Source organism: Dasypus novemcinctus, chromosome 23 (assembly GCF_030445035.2).
Source record: "Dasypus novemcinctus isolate mDasNov1 chromosome 23, mDasNov1.1.hap2, whole genome shotgun sequence".
NCBI lineage: Eukaryota > Metazoa > Chordata > Mammalia > Cingulata > Dasypodidae > Dasypus > Dasypus novemcinctus.
The window spans coordinates 3,065,820-3,090,742 of NC_080695.1; the positions used below are offsets into that span (position 1 = coordinate 3,065,820).

At 39.8% G+C, this 24,923-nt stretch overlaps 1 long non-coding RNA gene and 1 other non-coding gene across 2 annotated transcripts; one reads left to right on the forward strand and one right to left on the reverse strand.

Annotated features, from left to right (window-relative positions):
* Positions 1-815: 815 nt before the first annotated feature.
* On the forward strand, positions 816-22,114 carry LOC139437444 (uncharacterized). The gene is made up of 3 exons (XR_011647248.1): positions 816-910; positions 2,112-2,186; positions 21,902-22,114. It is a non-coding gene; the product is annotated as an uncharacterized lncRNA (long non-coding RNA).
* On the reverse strand, positions 21,872-22,072 carry LOC111766790 (small nucleolar RNA SNORA73 family). Its single transcript, XR_002798757.1, has one exon. It is a non-coding gene; the product is annotated as a small nucleolar RNA SNORA73 family (small nucleolar RNA).
* Positions 22,115-24,923: the final 2,809 nt, after the last annotated feature.

The following is a 24,923-nucleotide window of genomic DNA, read 5'->3' on the forward strand; positions in this document are numbered from 1 at the left end:
TAGCTGGGTCTGCCCCTAGCTGGGGCCCAAGCTGCCCACAGCCTTCCCAGGGAGCTGTGTGTTGGGGGGGATGTGTTGGCAGAACTGCATCCAGGGAACAAGGTGATCCAGGAGAGGGGATGGACAGACAGCCATGCAGAGAGACTTTGGTGGAGTCTTACAGTTGAGGGGCCCAGGGGAGATGATCTAAGGAGGTGACCTCACTTCCTTGGTGACAGGCCCCAACAGAACTTGGAACCCTGGTAACCAGGCACCCAGATTCCGCAGGCAGCCCCTTCCCAGCTCTCTTGGCAGGAGACACTTGTGAGAGCAACATGTTCCCCTGCTGCATTCCGCTTTTGATGTTGGCTCAGGCGTTAGTCACAGAGCCGCTGGCCATCGGCACCCAGGAGGCACCCAGAGGTGACAGGGGGTGGCCCAGGGGAGCCAGTTCAGCACAGGCCACCACTGTGCTCCTCCTGGGCAGCCCCACTCCATCCTCTTCCCAGGGTGTAGGGGTATGGACAGGGGGACCACCGCAGGCAGGAGTGGCCATCAGGGTTGGGGACCTGGAGGGCCTTCCCTGTCCCCTGCCAGGTCACGGGTGGGGGTGGGAGGAGGCAGCTTGGGGGCATACATGTGGACCATGTCAGTCCTGAGCCTCGAGCTCCCCTCTCCTCTCCACCAGGCTGGAGGGGAAGGCAGACCTTATCTGGACCTGCCCTGGGTTCCAGCCCGATGGAGGGCCAGCTTCCCCTGCGGGGAGGACAGGCCCCTCGCTGACGCCGTTCGGCATGGCTGCCAGGCACTATTTTCGCAGAGCTCCACGCAGGTGGTCGGCGAGGAGCTGGAGGAGGGGCTGGTCTACACCGTCTCTCTGAGGAAGGTGCTGGCCCACTGGGGCCCTGGCCAGGGCCAGCGCTGGTTCCAGGTGAGAGCAGGCACTGATGGGGGACCCAAAGCAGCCGGGGAGCACCCCAGGGCCATGTTCCACCATGGCCACTGCCTGCGCGCTCTTCAGGGCTTTCACACCCAAGTGGCCCCATATCCCGCTTCCCGAGGAACCTGGGACCCCACCAGTCACCCAGCACACTGCCACTCCACAGACGGGGGAAGGTCCCTGCACACGTGGAGAGGGGCGGGAGAGGGTCTTTAGCAGGATTCCCCTCAGGGTCGGCTGGAGGGTGAGCGCACCGCAGGCACGTGCGCGTTGTGCTGCTGTGTTTGCGAGTCCCCTCCTCAGCCCCAGGTCCCCGGCGGCATCTCCGTGACTGTCCTTGCCCATCTGCTCCGAGCTGTCCAGCTCTCCTGCTGAGGAGGGTTCTCGCCGTCTCCCATAACCGCCCCCTTGACCTTCCCGGGTAGGAGCTGGGCCCTGCCTTGGCTGCCCATGATTCCAGGAAGGTGGCGGCACCGAGCAGGCTTTTGGCCTTCGGGGATGCTGGAACTGAAGATCCTGTCCTGGGACCCTGCCAACTCTGCTGCCCTGGACATCTCCCACAGGCCCCCAGGCAGTGGTCCTCCCGGCCCTGGCAGAGGCTCCAGGAAAGGGACGACTGGGCAGAGGACATGCAGACCTCCCTTTCTCCAGCGAGGGCCAGCTGACCTCGTGGAGGGGCAGCAGTAGGGGACTACCGGCTGTCTGTGGGGGGTGCGTCCCTGCAGCTCCTGGACCTGGCCCTTGCATTTCCCTTCATTGTCCTGATGTGGGGTTGGGGTGGCAAACGGCAACAACTTGTTCCTCTGGCCCTGTGACAGTGCAGTCCAGAAGGTCGTCTCCTGACCAGGAGAGTCTGCAGTTCCCCAGGGTCTGCTCAGACCCTCAGGCCTGCAGGGGTCTTTCTCCCCCAAGGACCCTCCAGACACCCACCCTTTCAGGTCATGGATCTTGTCTTTTGGGTATTTGCTCACCTCTGGTTCAGTGTGAAGTCCGAGGACCTTTCTCCACTAGGGACCTGCACAGTCCCTAGGCTGCATGTTGCTTGGTGCAGCAGGTGGGCCCTGGCCCCACCTACCTGGGGTCCATGGCTTTGCAGATTTCCACCTGCCCACTTGGCCCAGGGGTCCACGACCCCAGGGGCAACGGGGAGGGCTGAGGGCCTCACTGACCCTAACCTGCTCAATCCTGGCAGGAGGAGAACCCCGAGTTTGCCACCCTGGACATGAACCCCAACAGAGCCCAGAAGCAGTAGCAGCAGCAGGAAAGGGTGAGTGTGGCTCATGCCGGGGGCCAAGGCAGGTGGCCTCCAAGTCAGGATGGGGTCCCCCTCCCACCCATCCCTCCTGGGCCTCTGAGCCCAGGGAACCTCCCTTCCATGACTGCTCCCCTGGAAACTTTAGGGCCGGGAGCTCTGGGAGTCCTTGGGGCAGCAAGTCAGAGCAAGAGCCTGGAAGAGCCAATGCGGTAGACTGGGTGGGGTGGGGCTTTGGTTTGCGATGGAAGAAATGCTGGTGCTGAGAGGTGACTGCAGGGGAGTTTGGGGTCCTTGGAGGTTGGGTATGGAACTTCGGGGTGACAGCCAAGTGCCTGAGCATGTGCCAGGGTGATGCTGGGTGGTCCTAGGAGTCTGAGTCTGTGGGGTTGTCAGAGTGGGGTCTCAGGGGCACCTGAGAGCCTGTGCTCACCCCACCCACGAGTCCTCCATCCTTGTTCTTCTTTTTCAAGATGTCCATGGTTATTTGGGTCCTCTTCCCCATCCAAATAAATTTGATAATTGGCTTTTCCATTTCTGCAAATGAGGCTGTCGAAATTTTTATAGGAATTGCATTGAATCTGTAATTAAAGTTGGATAGAACTGACATATTAATGATATTTATCCTTTCAATTCATGAACATAGAATATCATTTCATGTATTTAGGTCTCTTCTGAATTTTTAACAGTGCCATTTAGTTTGCTGAGTACAAGTGCTTTACTTTCCTAGTTGAATTCACTTCTAGATATCTGGTTCTTTTAGATGCTATTATAAATGGAATATTTTCTATTTTCACACCAAGTCAAGGCTTTGATATCCAAGGTCCTGGTCAGGTCATGTTCCTGAGTCTTAAACATTGGAGTAACCTTTAATTTGAATGATGCTATAATGTCCAAAGAGTTTAGACATATGGAAAGCAGGAGAGTCCCAGAGGAGGATTCACAAAAACTAGATTTACCTGATTCATAATATGGTCTTTTGGGAACACAGAATCAGGAGAAACATTTTCTTTCTGTTGAGACTAATATCCCACCAGGAAATTATGGAGAAACAGGAGAAAATTGCCTAATGAAATGCTATAGGGAAAGTTTTAATATCTCCTTGGCTGTTGTCTCTCAACTTGTGCAACCTTAGGCTGGCCAGGTCATATTTGTTTCTCTTGAGGTTCCAAGTCCTGCTAGGGGACTGATTCCTGAACCCTTCCAGCTTTCTTGTATGGGGATCTGCTTCAGTATCATAATCCATCCAAGGAAAAGTGTGGACTTTCACTCAGACACCTTCCACTCAGAGATGCAATGCAGGGGACCAGAAAGCCCAAAAGATAAGGCAGCAAAATGTGGGGGAGAATCAAAGGTTTGAGATATTAAAGGTCATTTGAGAGCCAGTACAGACTAACCCAGAGCAAAAACATCCTCATATTTCTTCTCCCATTTGCCTAATTAACTGATGTATTATGCATTATGGTACATTTACATCTCTCATTACCTACTAAGGGAATATAGCAACTATTGCTTTATAAAAAATAAAATAAATTCTTATTTTATTATTTAATCATCATTATAAATGACTGCATGTTCTCTAAGAATGTATCCAATTAAAAAATATGGTGTTTGTTTTGGGCATATTTCGTCCATTGTAACATACTTTTTTATAGAGTCCTTGCATAGACATATCAGTTTGATTCTTAAAAAGGAGCATTAAATTCTTCAAAAAAATCTGTTTCTGTCTCTGTCTCTGTTGTTTTAAGGCAATACTATATCTTACATATAAGTTAAACACAATTACAGCATTTATTGGTTAGATGCAAATATTGCTGAATGCCTTATTATACAGTTGTCGATGTCCTCAAATACTGCAATAAATTCTTGCAAATTATTTTTTAAAATTAGATATCTGTTAGATTCAGCATGCAGGGATCTCCACTGACAATTAAGTGATGCAAATGGATGCTGAATTAGAAGTAGGAATGGGACTATAAATGATTCTAGGAAAAGTAAAACATCTGTCCAAGAAGCTATGCATTTCTACAGGATTAGAGAAAGTGGGTATCAGAGTTGAGGGATGTGCAGTGAAGTGAGGGCAATTCATGTTTTAATTTTAAGATGACATATATAGGAGCATGTTTCTGTATTGATGGGAGAGATCCAATCTAATGGAGGCAGATTTTACCTTGCTACATCAGTTCCTGATACATAAGCTCTCAGGTTGAGTTTACACATAAAAATTTACCTAGCAAATATTCCTTTTTTCATGCTGTTAAATAGGCCTGTTATCCGTTCATATTCTTCGCTGCATAATTTTGTTCTCTTTTTTTTTAAATTTTGGTCTCAGTTCTTATTCTTGTTTATATTTGCATTCTGTCAAACATAATCTGCAGGTTTCATCACTGACTTCTTAGTCTTCTTTTTAGATCTTTTATACTTGTATAGATGTAGTAGCAGGAATGCGTGAAAGTTCATAACTTTTTTTGAGGTACTGGGGCCAGGATTGAACCAGGACCTCTTATTTGGGAAGTTGGCATTCAAGCAATGAGCCACATTGACTCCCAAGTTTTAAAATTTTGAATAATCAAATCAGTTTTACATATTTTATTGCTTCAACTTCTTTTCAGCATAGAAAAGTGTTCATCATTCAAATTATAAATCACTTTTCATACACATTGCCATCTCTTGAAAGAAAAAATAGGAGAGGCAGAATTAGGGGACAGTATAAGAACAAGTAAAAAGACCAAAAGAGAAATAAAAACAAGATATGACATATACGAATACAAAGAAAATATGACTAAAGTAAGTAACTTCTTGAGAGTAATAACACTGAATGTTAATGGAATAAATTCACCAGTCAAGAGACACAGATTGACAGAGTGGATAAGGAAATATAACCCATCCATATGCTCTCTACAAGAAACCCACTTTAGACCCAGGAATTCCAGGAGGTTGAAGAGCTGGAAAACAATCTTACAAGCAAACAATAACCAAAAAAGGGCAGGGGTGGCTATACTAATATCAGACAAAATAGGCTTTAAATGCAAAACTATTGTGAGAGACAAAGATGGTCATTATATATTAGTAAAAGTGGTAATATTTCAACAAGAAAGAATAATCATAAATATTTATGCATCTGATCAGGGTTCCTCAAAATAGATGGGGCAAACCTTAGAAAAACTAAGTGGAGGAATAGATGTCCCTACAATTATAGTGGGGACTTTAATGCAACATTATCACCATTAAACAGAATATCTTGAGAGAGAATCAGAAAAGAAACAAAGACTTTGAATAACATATTAGAAGTTCTGGACCTAATAGACATATACTGAATACTACATCCAAATACAGCAGGATATGCATTCTTCTCAAGAACACGTGGATCATTCTCCAAGAGAGACCACATGCCAGGACACATAGAAAGTCTCAGTGAATTCAGAAAGATTGAAATCATACAAAATAATTTCCCTTACCACATGGAATAAAACAGGAAATCTGCAAGGGCCAGAGAACCAGATTAGGCACAAAGATATGGCAGTTAAATAACACACTATTAGACAAACAGTGGGTAAAGGAGGAAATCTCAAAAGAAATCAGTAGCTATCTTGAAAACACAACATATCAAAATGTATGGGATGCAGCAAAATCTCGAATAAAGGAAATTCATAGCCATAATTCATATATTAAAAAAGAAGAAAGTGCTAAGTTCAAGATCTAACTGCACACTTGGAGGAAATAGTAAAACAAAACAAAACAAAACAACAACCACAACAGCAAACTAACCCTAAAGAAAGAAGAAAGAAAGAAATAACAAAAATCAGATCAGAACTAAATGAAATATAAAATAAGAAAGCACTATAAACAAATAAAGAGCTGGTTCTTTGAGAAGATCAATGAAATTGACAAAACTTTAGCTAGACTATCAAAGAAAAAGAGAGAAGATACAAATATACAAAATGAGAAATGAAAAAGAGGATTTCCCCATTGACCCAATAGAAGTGAAGATTATCAAAAGAGGATACTTTGAAAACCTATATGTCAAAAAGAAAGACAATTTAAAGGAAATGGACAAATTCCTAGATATACATAAGCAGCCTACATTGATGAAAGGAGAAATTAATGCTCTCAACAAACCAATCACAAGTAAAGCGATTCAGTAATTAAAAACCTCCCAAAGAAGAAGTGCCCCAGGCCAGATGGCTTCACAGGTGAATTCTACCATATATTCTGGAAAGAACTAACACCAATCTTGCTTAAACTCTTTCAAAAAATTGGAATAGAAGGAACTTTGCTTAATTCATTCTCTGATAGCCAACACTACCCTAATACCAAAGCCAAACAAAGACACCACAAGAAAGGAAAATTACAGACCAATAGCTCTAATGACCTATATGCTAAAATCCTCAACAAAAGACTTGCTAATCCTACTCATTAATACATCAAAAGAATTACAGACCACGATGAAGTGGGTTTCACCCCTGGTATGCAAGGAAGTTTCAATATAAGAAAATCAAACAACGTAATAAACCACAGAAACAGATGAGAGAGAAAAACCACACAATCATATCTATAGATGCAATAATAACATTCAAAAAAAATACAGCATCCTTTTCTGCTAAAAACACTGCAAAAGATAAGAATAGAAGGAAACTTCCTGAACATGGTAAAGGATATATATGAAAAACCCACAGCTGACATCATTTACAATGGTGAAATCATAAAATCATTCCCTTTAAGATCAGGAACAAGATAAGGATGCCCACTATCACCCATCCTATTTAACATTGTGTTAGAAGCACATGCTTGAGAACTGAGGCAAGAAACAGATATAAAAGGCCTCCAAATTGAGAAAGATGAAGTCAAAATGTCACTATCAGACCTCATGATCCTATACATAGAAAGCCCTGGGAAGTCTACAACAAAGATTACAGAAGTTATAAATGAGTTCAGTAAAGTCACAGGTTATAAGATCAATGCGCAAAAAATCAGTAGCATTTCTGTACACCAATAATGAGCAATCCAAGGAGGAAATCAAGAAAAAATAACATTTACAAGAGTAAATAAAAATCAAGTACCTAGGAATAAATTTAACTAAAGATGTAAAAGAGTTATACACAGAAAACTACACAACATTGCTAAAGGAAATCAAAGAAGACTTAAATAGATGAAAGAACACTCGCTGCTCATGGATAGAAAGACTAATCATCATTAAGATGTCTATTCTACCCAAACAGATCTACACATTTAATGCAATTCCAATAAAAATCAACACAGGGCTTTTTAATGAACTGGAAAAGCTAACTATGAAATTTATTTGGAAGGGAAAGTGGCCCTGAATAGTCAAAGACATATTGAAAAAGAAAAATGAAATCACGAGAATCACACTACCTGACTTTAAGTTATACTACAAACTATAGTAGTAAAAACGGCATGGTTTTGGCACAAGGATGACATACTAACAAATGGAACTGCATAGAGAGCTCTGATGTAGATTTCCACCTATAGAGTCATCTGATATTTCACAAGTCCACCAAGCCCACTCAACTGGGAGAGAATGGCCTCTTCAAAAAATAGTGCACAGAGAACTGGATATCCATATGCAAGAGAATGAGAGAGGCATACCGTCTCACACCTTGTACAGAAATCAACTCAAGATGTATCAAAGATCTAAATATAAGTGCCATGACCATAAAGATTTTGGAATACAATGTAGGGAAGCATCTACAGGAGCTCGTAATAGGAAATGGCTTCATGAACATCACAAGCACAGCACAAGCAGTGAAAGAAAACATAGATCAATGGGACCTCCTCAAAATTAAAAACTTTTGCATCTCGATGGAGTTTATCAAGAAAGTGAAAAGACAGCATACCCAGCAAACAGCTTATACCAGTAACCCTTACTTGTTATATTTTCTTTTTTCTTCTTCATATTTATTTTATTGTCTTTTTAAAAAGATATTTAGATCACACAAAATGTTATTAAAAGGTATAAGAGGTTCCCCTATATCCCACTCAACACACCCCCATGTCCCCATTCTTTCTACATCAACAAACTCTTTCATCAGGGTGACATTCATTGCATTTTATGAATACATTTTGGAGTACTGCTACGACACATGGATTATAGTTTACATTGTAGTTTACACTCACTTCCAGTCCGTTCAGATGACTATGGCAGGATACATAATGTCCTGCATCTTTTCCTTCAATATCATTCAGGATAACTCCAATCTCAAAAATGCCCCCATATCTCTTCTTCCCACTCCCTGCCAGCAGCAACTCCTGTGACCACCATCTCCACATCAATGATACAATTTCTTCCATTGCTAGAGTGACATATAGTTCATATGTTCATTGGGTATTGACATAGGGGATAGAATTTCACGTGACGCCTGTGGGAGTGCTGGGTTCCCATTCCAGGAAACTCTGTCACACTCCCAAATGGAGCAGCAAAAATCCCCCAAGTATAAAAGCAAAGACCAGTGAAGAAGGATGGTCCAATGATAGACCCTTGATACTGATGACTATGTTTATGAGCCTGTGTGCTTGAAATTTCAACTATGCTTAGAGCTGCAGGGTGCCTAAGAATTACCTCATGAAAACCTCCATGTTGCTCAAATGTGGCCACTTTCTAAGCTAAACTCAGCATATAAATGCATTACCTTCTCCCCAGAGTGGGACATGATTTTCAGGGATAAGCCTCCCTTTTGCTGAGGGATTACTACCAAGCACCAGCTTGTGATGCAACTAGAAAGCAACCTTGAATAAAAGGGGGTTATAGTAAAGACAAATGAATTTATATGGCTAAGAGACTTTAAAATGAGTTGGGAGGTCTTCAGATGTGTTGCACTTATGTACATCTCAGCTGAATCTCAGACAGCCAAAAAAATACAACCCCAGGTAATGGTGCTCCTGAAGGCTGTGGAGTCACCCGTGTTCTATAATCATGGCAGATGGCTCTGGAATTCATTGTCTGGCTAGTGGGCCCTACATTGGAATTTGTCCTCCTGATTGTGATAGAGATGGACTCAGACATGATTTCTTCACATATTCCTCTACTGTCACTTTTACTGAACCTATAGTTGATGCTGGGATTGGTGTATTCCCAGGAGACTTGATTCTCTGGACATTCCATGTGCCAGTTAGGTCCTGAGCTTCAACAGAGTTGAAGCACATACACTTAAGTTCGTTGGTCCTACACAGGTCAGCTAACAAGGAGGTGAGTATGGTCAACTACCACAACAAGGAACTCAGAGAGTCTACAACTGCAAGCAGGAGAATCCCATCCATTGGCCATGTGGGATTGAAACCCCCTCCCAATTTAGAGGTGGAGTGGGCATTGTTGCGGTCACCCCTCGGGCTGAGTGTGGTTTGCTGGCCTGGCGGGGGAGCAGCCGCGGCAGGCCAAGCAGCTGCCCCCATAATAGGGTGGCTGGTCGGACTCACCGCCACCCCTGAAGGGAGCTCGGCATGGGCGCAGAGTGCCCTCGGGTCTCCCCTTCTCGGCAGCCATGCTTCCGCGGCCGCCCCTCCTCCCAGATGGCACCACACGATGCCTGTAGGGCGGCACCCTTCTTCTTCTTTCTCCCTGCGCAGGCGCAGGGCGGAAAATTCCAGTCTGCCCTTTTCCCCTCCCCGGACAGCAGCAACAGCCAGGCGTGGGCGGGAAACTCAAGTCTGCCCTCCACCCCAGCAACAGCAGCCACCAATCCCTAAACCCTGGCCCTTCCCCCAGCAACAGCAACAGCCAATCCCTAACCACCACCCCTCCCCCGTCCAGTACCGCCCACTGACCTTTCACCGGCAACCAATCAGAATGGGGCGTGGCTTCGACCAATCAGCCTTCCCCAGCCCCTATAAAACTGTTGCCTCTCCCTCAATAAAGTGGACTTGCGTGTTTACCTTGTCTCCGCGGTAGTTCTTCTGCCGTGCGCCCTCCAGTCCTGAGAGCCCCTGACAAGGGCCTGGCCTCCCTTGTCCCCAGTTCGTCGCCTGCTTCTCCGGGCGACCCCTTCGTCGCCGGCTTCGCCAGGCGACCCTGTCAGCCAAACCGCGCAACCCCTTGTGAGACCGATCCCTCGTCTGCTGCCGGACCGACCCCTCGTCCCAAGTGGGACCGACCCCTCGTCCCAAGCGGGACCAACCCCTCGTCCAGAGCTGGACCGACCCCTCGTCCGCAGCCAGACCCCACCTCTACCGACCGAGCAAGCCGTCGCACATTGTCCTTCTTGGGTCCTCAGAATGTAGGAATAAAATATGGAGTGGAAATACTGGTATTCTATTAAGAATTCTTTTGACTCTAGCAATGGAAGAAATTATATCATTGATGTGTAGACTGTGGCTATACGAGTTGCTGAAGGCAAGGGGAGTGAAAAAGAGGTGTGACACTGGAGCATTTGTGGGACTTGGAGTTGTCCTGAATAATATTGCAGGGATACATGCAGGACATTATATATCCTGCCATAAACCACTGAATGAATTGGGAGAGAGTGTAATCTAAAACATAAACTATCATCCATGCTGTGTAGCAGTGCTCCAAAATGTATTCACCAAATGCAATGAATGTACCACACTAATGAAATAAGTTGTTGATGTGGGTGGAGTGGGGGATGTGGGAGTGGAGTATATGGGAACTTCATATTTTTTAATGTAATATTTTCTGTGATTTATGTATCTTTAGAAAGGACATTAATATAAAATAATGTCATAAATATATTTAGCCTTGTGATCCCCAGTGCATACACAGACAGAACTGATCAGAGAGGACAATGGATATACCCATACTATGTTTGAGGCACTCCAATTCTTATGGTGTCTCATTTATTCTCTTCTATAATTCTTGAAAATTGTAGTTTGGTACTACATATGGTTTCTCATTTCCAAATGTGTGTGTGTATCCATACCATGTCTGCATAGGTCTTTAATATTTCCCTGCTTCTTCTCTTTCATTATTTCTAATAACTATGAAGTACCTTCTGTCATTCATTAACACACCACATATTTATTTTGTTTCCTTTATAAACCAGGCACCACCTGATCAGGGTCACCAGAATAAAATGTATGTAGAACATCTGTACATCCCTCATGTAATCAATCTAGCAGGAAGAAAATGCTTGGAGTTCAATAAAAGTAACACAAAGCTACAATCTCCACAACACAAATTAGGTGGATAAAGGAATGTCATATTAATAATGGGATGTTAAAGATAAGTTTCAGAAAGGTGATAACTCCAGGCTAGCCTGAATGGGTGTTGGAGTTTGTGGAAGGAAAGGGAGTGAAAAATCCTAGGTGAAACTGTCACAGAGACCTATACACTGGGAGGAATCTATATAAATCCTCACTGTATGGAAAATATGGAGATCTGGTGAAAGTACTAGTCAGGTTCAAGATCTTGGAGATCAGTGACACTGACAGCACCCTACAGGGTGAGGGGATGGTAGTAAATTGACCAGAGAGGGTCAAGCTTGCCTTGTAACGATGTTGTTTGACTTCATTGTCAGATGGAAATCACAGACATTTTAAGGTGTGGAATTTGAACATTCCTTTTTTCATGTAGAAAGATCCCTCAGGTTCAATGTGAATATTAGCTAGAGCAGGGGTTCTTAACCTTTTTTGTTCCATGGACCATTTTCAGGTAGGAGAATATCTGGTTGTCTTACTAAGTCTACATTATATTGCCTATTATTTAATCAATTCAACACACCAGCACCAACACATCCCCACAAGAATGATGTTCTTTTTTTTTTTTAATTTTAATTCAAGCTTATGGGTTCCTGGTTAAGAATCCCTGAGCTAGAAGATTGCTCACTTTGCAATTGTTGGTAGTTATGCTAAGGAAATGAAATAGGAACATGTATTTGGGATAGGTAGGTGCAGAAAGAATGAGAAAATTGAAGTATAAGAAAAAACAACCTCATCTCATCACCAGTGAAAGACATTCATTTACTTACAGGAAAGAATGAGAATGTAAACTACAATGCTAAGTTTTTAGAGGTATTGTTTAAGTCTGTCAACCTTCCTGGGATGATGGAAGCCATAATATCTACTATGTTGAACAACATATTAACAGTTTTATGGACCAATAAGAAAGAGAAACCACCATTTAGACCATGGTATAATATCTTAACAGTACCCTGTGAAGTACAGAGATCAGTGATACCCACCTCCCTGTGCTTTGAAATTTATTTCATCTATTCTAAGAGATTGGGCAGTTTTTTCTGTTTTACACTGCACATGTCTCAGAAACAAAGTGTAACACAGTATCACCTACTTGTGGGTATCTCCTGTTTTAGGTCTCAGAAAGCTCTTGTTGTTTGCAAGAAACATGAAAGTGGCTTTTCTTATTGTGATGAATATTTGTTTTGCTAATCTTAAATTTTCATGCCAAACCACATAACAGGGCATCCTTTGAAGACATTTTAAACAGCAATTAAACTCCATACATTTAACATAATGCACAAAAGCCAGTTGATGGCAAAATGAACAGCTCTGTCCAAGTCAGCTGAACCTCTCTGATGGTACCTGTGTGACACCACAGCCTGTGAAATACATATCCCAGATGTCAGAGTAAAAAATATGAAATAAATGTGTTTTAAAATAAAATTTAAAAAGACACGATATTTGGCTTCCTATAACAGTTCATCACGTACTATGTGGTTATCAGAGATCCTAAAACAGGTTTACCTGATTACAGTATTTTTATATTAAATATCATTTTAAAACTCTTCTATTGCAAAAAAAAATCCCATCATATGTGGTACTTGTGTTTTTTTTTTGTAAAATGTTGGTATATTACCTTTGCTCATTTTACTTTTGGGCTGTGCAATCTGTATGATTCTGACGCTGTAAAACGATATCACTGCTGGGGGAAGCGATGTGGCTCAAATGTGCCTGGGCTCCCATCTACCACGTGGGAAGTGAACCCAGGGCCTCCTTGTGAAGGCAAGCTGGTCCATGCCCACAGACAGCTGATGGCCCCCGCCTGTGGAGAGCTGACAGCCTGTGCCCACGAAGAGCTGGGGCAGCAAGGTGATGCAACGTAGGGAGACAAGCAGACACAGAATAACGCACAGCAAATGGACACAGAGAGCAAGCAAGCTGCGAGGCGAGGAGATGAAATAAATAAAAATAAATCTTATTTTAAAAAAAACAAGATATCACTGCTTTTGAACATTGATGTTTCATTTGTCTTTTGGGATGTCCAGAGAATAGAACTTGAATTGGAATGTGCCAAAACCAAGTAAGGTTTTCTTCATCACAATCTTTGAAGTTTGACCTGAGCTTAAAACTTTTCCTTAATCCTCATGTCCATTTAAGTGCTCTCTGTATCCCTCTGATTATTGATCAGATTTTATATTTTTTAAAATACACATCAGAAAATGACCACAAAAAATGAAGCCCCTTGTTTACATGTCCATTGCAGGTATGGCAGTTGGAATTCCTGGGTACCATTTTCAACTGTTTTGGGAATGGACAATCTGGTGCTGTCAGCTTGAATTGTAATCACTCCTGACCAAATCATAAGGCTGTGGTTGAGAACACAGTAAGAACCCCTCCCCAGCAGGCCATTACAATTGAGCTTAGCCAAAAGGCTGAGAGGCGATCCAGCAGGCCATTGTATGTTCTTTTTCCTAGTGTCAGTGTGTGTTTGCATTTAAGTGCGGTATTAGTAATCCTAGAGGAGCAATAAATGATCTCATAAATTCCAGTGTAAATGTTCCAGAAAACAGGGTCTAGATGTAAAACTACAGCTGGAAATAGGAGTGACTATTTGTGGGAAAGCTTTGCTTTAATAAAGTGTACGAGGTGCAATGTGCATAATATATGAAAAATACTCAGTGGAACTGGCAAATTATTCCAGTGATCAGTGTTCTGTAATTTTTTTTCATACACAACAAACCCTTGTTTTTAATTGAGAAGGACTGGAGAAGAGATATTTTTGGATACTTCATTTTTCTTTTACCATTTCTTATTCATATACTTTAAAATAATAATAATACCATTTCTAATTCATATACTTTAAAATAGATTAACAATGATTTAACATGACTACTATTGAATAAGATTTGGAGTTTTTCTGCCCCATAAAATTATGAGTTGGTTAATAGTTATCTGTGGTTATTCATTCCAATAAGAAGTGGAGAATTCCCAAAGAGGAATTTGATTACCTAGAAATAAATAAATGAATATGGCCTAAACTGGAATTGAATAATCAAACCAATATTTTTTTCATTCTTAGAGATTAAGTCAAATAGTTAGAACTGGAATATAAAACGTAAGAATTGTTATAATTATTTTCTATTATATTTGAATTATTTATATTTCATAAGGTTTGTTTTTATGCTATCCATTTGTTATAACTGATTATATTAAATTTAACCAGATCTTGAAGTTTCTTTTAAAATTTGTGATTTATTTCAGTCTATTTTTCTATATATTTTATAATAACAGAATTTTAACAGCTAAAGAAGCCGTTGATTTTAAACTCTGGATAGATCATATGGTGTGTGAATCTATTCCAATGAAACTGCTTAAACAACAAAAAATTTGTTCAAGAATAGCCAGAAATAGTGGCTATGTACAGCTTGGGAAACAGATTCAGAGTTGAGGCATTTTCTTGTTTATTTGTCTTTTTATGTTTATTATTGTTATTGAAATAATGATGTTTTAATAATAATGGAAGTGATAAACACACAACTATGTAACTATGCCAAATGCCACTGATAGTACATCTTGGATGAATTTTAGGCTTTATTAATTTGTTTCAATAAAATTGATCTGTTTAACTATTTTTGTGCTTCAAAGGAATTTTGTCAAGCAAGTGAAAAGGCAGCCTAGTCAATGGTATAAAATATTTGGTAAGCACTTATTTAATAAGCATGTATTTTCCAGCATATATTAAACCAAAACTTAGATCTTGAAAATAAAAGCACAAACAATCCATTTAAAAATTAGGTAAGAGATTTGAATAGACACTTTTCCAAAGAAGAAATAAAAAATGACTCCAAAATGTGTTCATCAGTTTCAATGAATGTACCACACTAATGAAGGAAGTTAATGTGGGAAAAGTGGGAGGTGTGGGAGTAGGGCATATGGGAATCCCCTATATATTTTTAATGTAACATTTTATGAAATCTATATATCTTTTAAAAATAAATAAAAATATATTTTAAAAAATCTTTTTAAAAAGCACATGAAAATTTGCTCAACATCACTAACTCTTAGGGAAATGCAAATCAAAATTTCAATGAAATATGATCTTACAACTATTGACTGGTGTCTGTTAAGAAATAGAGAACTACAAATTTTGGAGAGGGTTTTTAGGGAAGGGATCTCTCACCCACTTCTGGTTGGAAAGTAGAGTTGTTCAGCCATTGTGAAAGACAGTTTGGCAGTTCCTCAGGAAACTAATTATAGTACTGGCATATGATTAAATAATCCCATGGTTGGGTATATACACAGAAGAATTGCGAACAGTGACATGAACAAATACATGCATATCAACATTCACAGAATTATTATTTACTATTGCCAATAGGTGGCAACATTAGTGTCCATCAACAGATGACTGTATAAACAAAATGTGGTATATACCTAAATGGAATAGTACTCAGCTGTAAGAAGGAGTCCATTATTAACACATGGGACAGAATGGATGAATGTTGAAGACCTTACTGAATGAAGGGCAAATATTACATAGTTTCACTATTATGACCTAAACAAATTGTGAAGACCCTTAGAACTAATCTGGAAGACAGGTTATCAGGAAACAGAAAGGGAAGAGAATGTGGTGATCTGATGCTCAATATGGGCAAAATCAAGAAGGCAGAAGGGGGTGGTTTGGCAATGGGTGAGGATGATGATGGTGCAAGGATGTGAGGGAGTCAGTGGTGCTGGAGTGTGAGGGGGAGTGGAGTGGGAGTAGGGTTGGATTATCCATGGAATTGGGTATAGGGCTGGAGGAAGCAGCAGGTGAACTCTGGAGATTTGTAACTGTGTTTAAAGCTACAATGGTGGGGAGGTTCTTCTGGTAAATATGGCAGGGGAGTGTTACTGATGCAGGGTGGTGGGGAAGGGGTGATATACGGTATAAGGTTCACCAGGGCCAGGTTTCTATGGAATAGGAAAATGTCCATCCTGTCATAGTCTGTCTTCAGAGTAGGTGGAGACCCACAAAATAAGCAAGAAATTATGAAACTCCCATCTTGCGGGTCCCTGCTACATTCTCATTTAGAGCAGCACATATATTTTGAAAACAAAGTCAGTGCATAATAAAAGAAAACAGAACAGTGTGTCAAACCCTCAATATTAATGCATGTAAATATGGATGATATTCTTAAAAAATTGAAATTTAGTGGTTACAATAGGTCCTGAGGGGAGGGGGAGTGAAGAACAGAATAGATAGAACATAGGAATTTTTAGGGAATTGGAATTGTTCTGCATGATCTTGAAATAATGTATATGAACTTTCATAAATTTTGTAAAACCTATGAAAGTGTGTGATGCAAAATGTAATACATAATATAAACTACTGACTATGGTTGGTGCAATGTTTCAATATTTGTTCACCATTTGTGGCAGATATGTCATGTGCATGTAAGATGTTATCAATAGTGGAGAATGTGAAGAGATCTGTTATATTTTTTATGTAATATTTCTGTAAATGAAAGCTTCTTTGTAAAAAGTGAAAAAAATAAGACACTGTGGGAGCATACAGAAGAAATTGTAACTGTACATAAAAGATAACATAATTTATGGTAATGAAAGAAAAAATGAAAAAAGTATTTCTTCTGCTTTAATGTAAGCTTTGAGGGCTAGTAAATTTCCCTCTCAACATTGGCTCTGTAGTGTCCCATATCTTTAGATATGTTGTATTTTCATTTTCATTCAATCTCAGGATATTTGCTGAATTTTCTTGCAAAATCTTCTTTGATCTACTGATTATTTAAGCGTGTTGTTTGATACCCAAGTACTGATGAATTTTCCCTTTTTCCACCCATTATTGATCTCCAGCTTCATTCAATTATGTTTGTATAATTTAAATCTTTTTAAATTTATTGAGACTTGTCTTGTGACCTTACATATGGTCTATCTTGGAGAAGGATCCATGAGCACTTGAAAAGAAAGTATATACTGCGGTTTTGGTGTGCAACATTCTATAATGTCTGTTAGGTCTATTTCATTTATCATATTATTCAGTTGCTATGTTTATTCTCTTTCCAAATGTTCTATTCTATTATTAGAATGGTGTCTTGAAGTATCCAACTATTATTGTACATGCAATTATTTCTTCCTTTACATTTATCAGTGTGTGCAACATGTATTGTGGGGCACTCAGGTTAGGTGCATAAATATTTAGGTTAGTTATTTCTTCTTGATGCATTGCCCCTTTTAATCTCTTATAACAATTTTACATTTGAAATCTATCTTCTCTGATATTAGTATTTCTACTTCAACTCATTTTTTATTACTATTTGCATGTAATATATTTTTCCAACCTTTCATTTTTGCAAAGTTGAATCCTTACAGCTGAGGTGAGTCTATTGTATACAGCATATAGATTGCTTATATTTTGTATCCATTCTATCAGTCTATGTCTTTTAATTGGGGAGTTCAAGTCATTAGCATTCAGTGTTATTACTGTAATGATATTATTTCCTTCATTCATTTTGTCCTTTGTCTTTCACTTTTCATATCATCAGTCCTTTTTATTTTTTAATTTACCATCCTATAATCTTCATTACTTCATTCTTCTCCAAGCCTCTCTCACTTGTTTTTTTCCTTTCAGGCTGCAGCACTCCCTATAATATCTCTAGTAATTTTGGTCTTTTGGTAATGTATACTCTCAGTTTTTGTTTGTCTGTGAAGATTTGAACTCACCCTCATTGGTGAAGGACAGTTTTGCTTAATACAAAATTCTACACTGTCATTTTTTTCTTTCAGTAACTGTACCACTTTCTTCTGTCTTCCATGTTTCTTTTGGGAGGTTGACACAATCTCATTGAGTTTCCCTTGTATGTGATGCTTTGCTTTTCTCTTCCTGTTTTCAGAATCCTGTCTTTATCTCTGATATTTGTAATTCTGAATAGTAGGTGTCAAGATAGATCTATTCATGTTTATTCTGTTTGTGGCATGTTGTCCTTGAATATTGATATTTATGTGCTTCATAAAGGCAGGTAAGATTTCAGTCTTAATTTCCTCCAATATTTTTCTGCCCTTTTTCCATTTTTTTCCTCCTTCTCAGGCACTTATAAGGCCCAAGCTTTTGTATTTCAGAATGCCATTCAATTACTAAGATTATCATTGAATAACTGTCTTAAATCCTGTATTTCTTGAGGATATTTGATTTGCCCCTTTGGTTGGTCCATCTCTTCCTGTTTCCTAGTATGGCTTGTAATTTTTTGCTGATGTCTAGGCATCTGTATATGTTGGTGAATTTTCTCTGAAGGCTGATTTCTCACTTGAGTTGTGTTGTTTGTTACTTTTAATTTAATTTTATCTTTAATTATTTTTTTAAAAAGTTAATAGATCACACAAAATGTTACATTAAAAAACATAAGAGGGAAACGGACTTTGGCCCAGTGGTTAGGGCGTCCGTCTACCATATGGGAGGTCCGCGGTTCAAACCCTGGGCCTCCTTGACCCGTGTGGAGCTGGCCATGCGCAGCGCTGATGCGCGCAAGGAGTGCCGTGCCACGTAGGGGTGTCCCCGCGTAGGGGAGCCACAAGCGCAAGGAGTGCGCCCGTGAGGAAAGCCGCCCAGCGGGAAAAGAAACAGCAGCCTGCCCAGGAATGGCGCCGCCCACACTTCCCGTGCTGCTGACGACAACAGAAGTGGACAAAGAAACAAGATGCAGCAAACAGACACCAAGAACAGACAACCAGGGGAGGGGGGGGAATTAAATAAATCTTTAAAAACAAACAAACAAACAAACAAAAACCATAAGAGCTTCCCAAATACCCCACCCCTCATCCCCCACCACCATCATTTTTTAATTGTATTTTTTTGAAGATACATAGGTCACAAAAAATGTTACATTAAAAAATATAAGAGGTTCCCATATACCCCCTGCTCCCCTAAACAACCTCTTTCATCATTGTGGCACATTCACTGCATCTGGTGAATACATTTTGGAGCACTGTTCCCTTCTCAGTCAGGTGTGCTGAGCGATGGGTTTTACCCCAGCTTAATATCTTGTGGGTGGGGGAGCATTGTCCTATCTGGATATTCTGGGCATTTGGTAACTCTGTTGTTTCAGGGTCTTTGTTTTTCTGTCCCACACCCACCTTGGAGTTGTGTAGTACTGTCCTAGTCTGTTGACCCCAAAAGCTTTTGGTTCTTTCTCCATGATTTTTGTGAGAAGTGAAACCTGTCTTCTTAGTTTGATGTAATCTTCCCACGTGTACCTCTGTATTTGGTTTTCATGTGAATTTCTCTGCATTAAACTTTTTCAGGTATTCAGAATCTGATCATTGTACAGACAATAGCTCCAGTTGCTATGTTGTCAGTTCCCCCACAGAGAGACCCAGGGGGCATATATGTGAAGAAATCCTCTGTCTAACATCCCACGAGAAACTGAATTCTGAAAACCTGCATGTCAGGGAGATTAGAGGCATAACCTCCCCTGCTACAGTATTGATATGATTGTAATTGAGCCTGATAGGTTGTTTACAACTTTGTGAGAGCCCTTCAATATTTAAGTAAAATGCCAAGTTTTCAAATAAGTATAAAATTCAATTGTTTTCTAAAATGGGGGAAAAAATAACTTCAGCTGTAATTCAAATTAGGAAAATTACCTATCTCAAAGCATAAAACCCCAAACCACATCAAAGGTATATAGAAAGGAAAATTTTTTGTCTTAGAGACAAAAAATTGTAAATAAGAAAGTATAAATACTATAATATTGTTGGTATTAAAAGTGTTTATTCTTCCTAAAGTACTTGTGCAATTCACTGCATTTTCAAATATCAAAACATAGATAGAATCTTTTAGAGTTAAAATTGTATATTAATATCTTTTCTGCTGAAAGCCAGATCTGAGGAGTATAGGCCAGCTTCTTTGTGAGAAAAGGGCAGGCCCAGCTCTATCAAGGTCATTGACATTTCCTTCTCCTGTTCTATTTTTTTTGTCTTTATTTATTTTTTTTAATGTTACATTCAAAAAATATGAGGTTCCCATATACCCCCCAATCCCCTTACCTTAATTCTCCCCCCATAACAACAACCTCCTCCATCATCATGAGACATTCATTGCACTTGGTGAATACATCTCTGAGCACCGCTGCACCTCATGGTCAATGGTCCACACCATAGCCCACACTCTCCCACAGTCCACCCAGTGGGCCATGGGAGGACATACAATGTCCGGTAACTGTCCCTGCAGCACCACCCAGGACAACTCCTCTAACCCTAACCCTGTTCCATTAATAGTAACAAATCCTCAGACATGGATGACACAGACAATTTGGCTAATGAAGATCTTTGGAAATTGAGCACTAAAGTCATTCAATAATAATAAATAGTTAACCTGTGTTCTACAACTTGTCATGGGAAAATGTGCTCCATAGATGTTCTCTCCTCCATGACTTATCATCTGTCTCAGGATGCCCAGGCTTGAGTCTGTCTTTCTGCTACTCCTAAAGTCAGAGCCTCAGCCTTTTATCTCATCCTGTCAAGTATTGGCATCACAATCACACTCCTTGTCATGTACCAGCAGGAACAAGATGCACCACAATGAGTGTCATGGGAGATGTATGAATTAGAGGGGACTTTTGGGAATATTTCCTAATCATGCATACATTTATGGTCATTGAGTTACCCATATTGGAAATCCCTCTAAAGCAATGTCTCAGCTCTGAGGCCTATGGAATTATGTTTGTAGTTCTAGTTAGGAATTCAGAAGTCTTATCCAGAATTTTGCTTCCTCTACCACAGGCCCTAGCTTCCATAGGCAGAGTCACTCCCTAGCAAAAAATAGGTCCCTTTAACCCAGTCCATGTGCACACCAAAATGATCACAAAATGATCACGGTAAGGAGGAAGAGGGGGATGGCTGTAACCACGATATCATGAACCATATTGAGGACTTCCTAGTTCTAGGCTTTGAGCTAATTAATCTATGAAACTAGTGTCATTTCATATCCATAAGCATCCCCACGCAAGAGGAATCCATATTATCATAATTTAACAGTTGAGGAAAGAGCATAGTGTTTAATTTTTAACAGGTCCTGGAAAGAAATTGGAAAGGCCAGGTTGAATCTAGGGTGTAAGACTCTAGACACAAGGCACCAAGTAATTCCAACGTGTCATTTAACTTCCTCGGCCACTCCACATCGAGTGCTTGAAGGGAACCAAATCATCTCAATCATTTCTGATTCCCAGAGCTATACAATGCTTGATAGATTGTAGCCAATCAATCAAAAAATCTTTAACTTAGGGTTCACTGAAGTTATTAAGATTAAAAAAATGTTATTCTGTAGTATATATACAGATAGCAAAACCTAGGTTAATCCATGGATTTTATCAGTACAATCATAAAAATATTTATTATCAGTTGTAACAAATGTTCCAGAACAATGCAAGGTGTTGTTGGTGGGATGGTATGTAGGAATCCTACATTCTATGAACAACTGTTTTATAAACCCACAACTTCTCTAATAAGAAAAAATCTCCATTAATTATTATTTTTTTCCTTTGAATTTTAATTTTTAATATGAGATATATTTCCTGCATGCTTTGTCTCTTCAGGCATTGTCCATAGGACTGAGAAGCTGTAAGAATATGCAGGTGCAGGCCTGAGCCCAGCTTCCTCTCCAACATCATGGAATGGGACCGTACATCACTGGGCAGAGTCCTGTGCTCCCCTGGGCCACCTGGACAGAGCCCAGGGAGAGTGACTTCCTGGGGTATCCACATTGGATCCATTAATTATTTATTATCCTTCCTTCCTTCACCAGAATAAAGAAGCAAAATGGTTTCCACATCTTGGGTACCTTACTTTTGTGTTTTCATCCTTTCCAGGGATGTCTCAACAGAGTTTAATGCAATTTTAGAAAATAAGTCTGCATGTGTCCATAGCATGAATTTTTAGAGTGTTGTTATTTTCCCTTATTAAGCTCCTTCTCAGCATACAAGGCACTTCTTAAATCTCTTTAGAAGGTCCAAATAGCCTCAGGCTGTAGCTGTTTTAAAAGATCTTCACAGTCTCATTAGGAGAGTTAGGACGTGTGAATGGGGGTGGTGCTGAGGAAGATTAGGAAATACTTACTGAAAGCAGGTGTTTTAATAGAAGAATAGGAATTGCTAAATAAATTTGGTGAAAGGCAAGTAGAACACCTAATTTCAATTACTGTGCCAAATGTTTTGATAGTGTATTAAAAACACATCAAAACCAGACATCTAGAAATGTCTTTTGGGAATAAAATTTTTTCTAGTCCTCACGGTTTTTTTCTTGATATCTGAATATTGCCCTATGGGCACATCTTGTTGGGTGTGTGGGAGCATTCTGGGAACCAAAATAAGTCCTAATCATTGCTTGATTTAGTCTGATAACACCTATGGAGACATTTGGATTCATCTTCTCTAACTACACTTTTTACTAAATGCACAACACTTTTAAAAACCCACATTTTCCAACCCTTTTCAAAGTTCATACCTACTGACCATATACATTTATATCTGTCATATCTACTTATGTAGGTTAAATGTGAGGATGCATATCACTGATTGTAAAAATTGAGTGTATTTAGGAATCATATGTTCCATTTTAAAAATATTGCTGAACGAGCCCTACCACCAGAGATTTTAATTTATCCAGACTCATGTGAACTGGGAGGAAGATTTCTTAAAGCACCCAGGTGTTTCTCATGTGCAGTTATGGTTGAAAATTAATAAATCAAACAATTTTTCAAAAATGATTAATCGCCATTCGATCCTTAATTGCTCACGTGGTGATGATGAAGATCATGAAGTGATAAGACATCATAAAAGGAATATATGGAAGAGTTAACTGTAGTGACAGGCATTTTAACATTCCTGAAGATTATTTCACTTATCATCTTCTTTTACACTATACACTTCAGCAGATATTGGTTATTTAGCTGTTTTCTCTTTGCCCCTAAAACACTCTTGTATAATTTGTGATGCCAGGTTGGAATATTCAAATAACTTCTTAGATTTTCCTTCTGTGTTTCTTTTTAAGTTCTTCCAGTATTGGTCAGCAAGATTCACTATGCCCCAATAAGGACAAAATTTTTCCTATACGCCCTTGGCATGTATTGTATCTGTGTTATCATGTACTTTTTTCTTTTCTGTCTTTCAATAATTATTTTTAAAACTTTTTATCAGAAGAGATGTTGATTTACAGAAGACTCATGCATAAAAACATAGTTCCCATATACCAGTCCACCACAATCACTTTACATTAGTGTGAAACAATTTTTAAAATTGATGATGACATTTTTTTGTAACTGTACTATTTTTAACAGTACTTACCTTTGTTATCATTAATGAAAGATTATTAAAATAGTACTATTTACAATATCCATTGTTTATATTAGGGTTTTTAGTTCCACATGTCTCCTGATCTATCTTAATAATTTGCATTAGTGCTCTATATTTGCCGTAATTCATGGTAGAACATTTTTATTTTACTTTTACTATTAACTATAGTACATCATCTATAACAGGATTCACTGTGTTATATGGTCCTTTGTTTTATCTTTTAATTTTTATTCTAGTATTGTAAGAAAGAAATCTTCTTCTGGAAGAAAATAAGGCTCACTCAATTGTGGAGAAGAAAAGAATTTATTCTCAATCCTGCAAGAAGGGGTGCACCACCAGAAAATGTGGCTGGCACTCTGAACAAAGAAAAATGACACAATGTATGCCCCTAAGTACAGCACATCAGCCCTTCCTCTGTTTCTCCATAGACTGGGTACTTCAGAGGTTACAGCCTATCCAAGAAGTCGAACTTTCCCATGTAAGTTTTTCAGTTTATGATTAACCATTTCCCCCATCACATTCCAACCATTTTAGCTTTTACCTGCTCCTTTTGTCAAATAAGGAATAGAATTTAGTGCTGAATTGGTATTGACTCAATATGAATGCTCTTTCTTGTGCATTCATTTTATTGGCTATAGGACTGGCTTAAGCTGGTTTTCTTTGTTCCTTCTTAACCCAGGAGTGGGAGATTGAGATAGTAGGTTGCCAGGATACATTAATTAATATTTTCTTCCTTTATGTGAAAACTAAACTAATCTCCATTTCTTACAGTATCATATATAACCTAGGTTTGCCATTTTAAACGTGTTCAACTCTAATTAAATGCTATTAATTACACTCACAGTAAGGTGCTACTATTACTGCTGTCCATTTCCAAACCTTTATAATCAACCTACATAGAAATTCTAAACAAATTAAGCACCAACTCTGCATTGCCTAACACCACTCTACCTCCTGGAAAAAAATATTCTAGACACTAATTCTATGAATTTCTTTATTATAATTAGATCATACTAGTGAGATCATCCAATATTTATTCTCTTCTGACTGGTTTATTTCACTTTGAAAAATATCTTCAAAGTTCATCCATGCTGAGACATGAATCATGACTTCATTTCTTTTTATGGGTAAATAATGTTCCCTTGTATACATTGTATGTATAATGCCACCTTTTTATGCATTCATTGGGTTATGGATACTTGGTTTGTTCCATCATTTGGTAATGGTGAACAATGTCTCTATGAATTTTGGGGTACAAATATCAATT